Source organism: Orycteropus afer, unplaced genomic scaffold (assembly GCF_000298275.1).
Source record: "Orycteropus afer afer isolate SDZICR_OR568_19922 unplaced genomic scaffold, OryAfe1.0 scaffold00892, whole genome shotgun sequence".
NCBI classification, from domain to species: Eukaryota; Metazoa; Chordata; class Mammalia; order Tubulidentata; family Orycteropodidae; genus Orycteropus; species Orycteropus afer.
The window spans coordinates 463,893-468,212 of NW_006922479.1; positions in this window are offsets into that span (position 1 = coordinate 463,893).

The following is a 4,320-nucleotide window of genomic DNA, read 5'->3' on the forward strand; positions in this document are numbered from 1 at the left end:
AATTATATATCCAGCAAAGCGGTCTCTCAGTTGTGATGGCGAAATTAGGATGTTTCCAGTTAAATAGGAATTAAGGAAATTTATAAAAATCAGACAAAATTTACAAGAAATATTAGAGGGAGTCCTTTGGACAGAAAACCAACAACGAAAGACAAAAACCTAAGATTAATATACATGACAACATCATCCAAAAATCAACACAGAAAAAGAATTCTCAAAGTTAAAATAAACTTACAAGACTTAAAATAGAGAAAGAGAGGTGTCATTCTGTAAATGACAATAACTACAATGCAAAAAGAGGGAATAAATGGTATAAATTAACTTCCAAATGGAGAGAGAGTCAGGACAATGTCAATATAGAACAGATGGTTTCAAACTTAGGAAAATAAAAATTAATTACAGAGTAACCACAAAGAAAATTAATAAGCCTTCTAACAAAAATAAGAAAGAAGAAAATCATAAGGATTAGTAAACACAAAATCAACAATGAAGAAAATGAAAAGAATATCTCATTACAAAATGAACTCAGCATAGAAAGATATTCAGAACAAAGGAACAATCAACATTACAAAAAAGAACATAAAAGAATGACAGTGGTAAACTTAAACCTATCATTAATTACACTGAATGTGAATGGATTAAATGTGCCAGTCAAGAGAAAGAGAGTAGCAGAATGGATAAGAAAACATGACCCATCAACATGCTGCTTATAAGAGACTCACCTTAGACACAAAGATAAAAATAAATTAAAAATGAAAAGATTAAAAAAAATATATCAAGCTAATGGGAACTAAAAAAAATCAGGAGTGGCAATATTAATTTTTGATAAAATGGACTTCAAGTTAAAATCAGCATTAGAGACAAGGATGGACATTATATAATGATAAAAAGATAAATCCAGCAAGGGGACATAACCATAATAAATATTTATGCATCCAATGAAAAAGCTCAAAATGTATAAAGCAAATGTTAACAGAATTGAAAAGAGAAATAGACAATTCCACGATAGTTGTTGCTGTTGTTAAGTGCCGTCGAGTCAGCTCCGATTGATGGCACAACAGAAGAAAACACTGCCCAGTCCTGCACCAGTCTCACAATCCTTGCTATACTGGAGTCCATTGTTGCAGCCATGATAGTAGTAGAAGTCTTTAACATACCATTTTTAATGAAGGACAGAACTACTAGAAAGACACTCAGCAATTATACAGAAGAGCTCAACAACATAATCAACCAACTTGACCTCATAGACATAAACAGTATACTCCACCCAACAAAAACACTATACACATTCCTTTCCAGTGCACATGGATAATTCTCCAGAATAGACCATATAGCAGGTCACAAAGCAAGCCTCAATAAATTTTAAAACATCAAAATCCTACAAAGCATCTTTGTTGGACCATCATGCTATAAAATTAGAAGTCAATAATAGGAAAATCATGGAAAAAAAATCAAATACATGGAAACTGAGTAACACCCTGCTTGGGTTTGAAACGCCAAACTTTTTGATTAGTCCAACAGTCTAACCACAGTGCCACCAGAACTCCTAAAATTGACAATCCACTGGCAAATTTAACAAAGGAAATGAAGGAGAAGACGCAAATAACATGAATAACAAATGAAATGGGTAACATCACAACAGAACCAACTAAAATAAAAAGGATAATAACAGAAAACTATGCAGAATTGTATCCCAACAAACTTGAAAACCTATAAGACATAGAGCAATTTCTAGAAACACACGACCTACTTAAACTAAAACAGATTGAGGTAGAAAATTTGAACAGGCCAATAACAAAAGAAGGAAAAAAACTTCCAACACAAAAAACAAAGTCCTGACACAGACAGCTTCATTGGAGAATTCTACCAAATATTCAGAGAACAGCTGACACCAATCCTACTTGAACTATTCCAGAACATAGAAAAGGATGGAATACTCCCAAATTCATTTTATGAAGCAAGCATAATGCAATTCACAATAGCAAAGAGATGGTAACAACGTAAGTGCCCAGCAATGGATGAATGCATAAACAGACTGTGGTACATATACACAATGAAACTCTATGCAACATTAAAGAATACTGATGAATCTGTGAAACACCTCATAATGTGCATGAAATTAGAGGACATGATGCTGAGTGAAATAAGTCAATCACAAAAGGACAAATATTGTATTAGTCCACTATTATAAAAAGTCAAAGAAAGGTTTACACACTGAAAGAAACATTCTTTGATGGTTACCAGGAAGGAGAGGGCTAGAGTTGGAAAATTACTAACTAAATAAGAGACATGTATTAATTTGGGTAAAGGGAAAGGTAATAAGCAAAAAGTGGGAAAATATCACTAAGGAAAACATGTAGAAGTGTAAAGGAATTACAGGCTATTACATACACAGTCCTGCACTACCAATAATAAATAAATAAATAAATAAATAACCATTAATCTACACGTGGATACAAAGTAGACAGGCAAGATCATCAGGTATGCATTGGTGAACTAGACTATATCCATCACTATATATAGGTTTGGCAGATAATATTGCTGCATACATACTTGTATGTACTTTAAAAACATCCATATATATACTACAGCTAACAGGAGGCAAAGTTATGATAACTTCATAGTCATTACTAAACACCTTCAGAGAGTGAGTTATTGGCCTGTGGGTTCAGGACAGTAACCATGGGGGTATCTAAAGTTCAGTTGGCATAACATAGTCCACAAAGACATTTTTCTACATCCTACTTTGGGAGCTCTGGTAGCATAGTGCCTAAGGCACTTGACTGCTCACCAGAAGGCTGGTGGTTCAAACCCACCAGCCACTCCTCAGAAGGAAGATGGGGCAATCTACTTCCGTAGTGATACCGCCTCGGAAACCCAAGGAGGGTCGCTATGAGTCAGGTCCGACTCGATGGCATGTAACAACAACATTTTGGTGAGTAGTGACTAGGGTCTTTAAAGCTTATGAGCAGCCATCTAAGGTGCAACTATTGGTCTCTCCTTGTCTTCGCTCAAATGTGAGTGCAGAAAATCAAAGACACATGGAAACACTTAACCCGAGACTAGTAGACCATGTGAACCTCAGCATCCATGACCCTAAGACCAGAAGAAATAAATGGTGCCTGGCTATCACTGCCAACCACTCTGAAAGGGAACACAATAGGAGATCCTGGGAAAAGTGAGAGAAAAATGTGGAACAAACCTCAAAACAAATAAATAAATAATGCCAGGCTTACTGGTCTGATAAGATACTGGTGAAACTCCTGAGACTATGGCCCCTAGTCTCCCTTCAGGCCTGGAACTGAATTCACTCCCATGGCTCAATTTTCAGCCAAACAATAGACAGGACTATGAGGTGAACAGTAACACTAGGGAGGTATGCACTCCTTAGAACAATCAATCATAAGTGATCAAAAGGGCCGCATTTGCTCAGGGATAACACTCATAAGGCAGTAATGGATAGGAAAGGCCAAAGGGAAATGGTAACCACAGGGAGGAAGTGGGAAGAGTGCTGTTACATTGTGGGAACTGTAATCAATGTCACAAAAGAAAATGTGTAGGATTTGTTGAATGGAAAACCAATTTCCTCTGTAAACTTTTACTCAAATCATAACAAAAAGCTGAAAAATATGTTAAAGTCCTGAACCCTGGTACCAAATATTACCTTGTTCGGAAATAGGGTCTGTGGAGATGTTATCAGTTAAGTTAAAATGAGGCAGTGGAGTAGGGTGTGTCCTAAACCAATATGAATGATGTACTATAAGAAACAGACAGAGGGAAGATTGTCATGTGAGATGGGATTATGCTGCAGCTCCAAGCCAAGGAACTCCTGGGGCTACCAGAAGCTGAGAGAGGCAAGTAAAGATCTTCCCTCACAGCCTTCAGATAGAGCATTACCCAGATGACACCCTGAATTTGTACTCCTAGCCTCCAGAACCGTGAGAAAATAAGATTCTGTTGTTTTAAACCACTCACAATATGGTATTTTGTTATGGCAGCCCTAGAAAATGAATAGTCGTAGAGAGAAGAATTTTAGGTCTAGCCCACTGCCTATCAGCTGTCTGACCTTGTGCTTATGGGTTTATGTGACTTCTTTGAGCCTTGTTGGGAGCTCTGGTGGCATAGTACCTAAAGCATTTGACTGCTAACTAGAAGGCTGATGGTTCAAACCCACCAGCCACTCCTCAGAAAGAAGGTTGGGCAACCTACTTCCATAGCAATACAGCCCCAGAAACCCAAGGAGGGATCACTATGAGTCAGATCCAACTCAATGGCAGTAAATTTGGTTGCTTTTTTGGTTTGAGCCTTGTTGCTTCATCT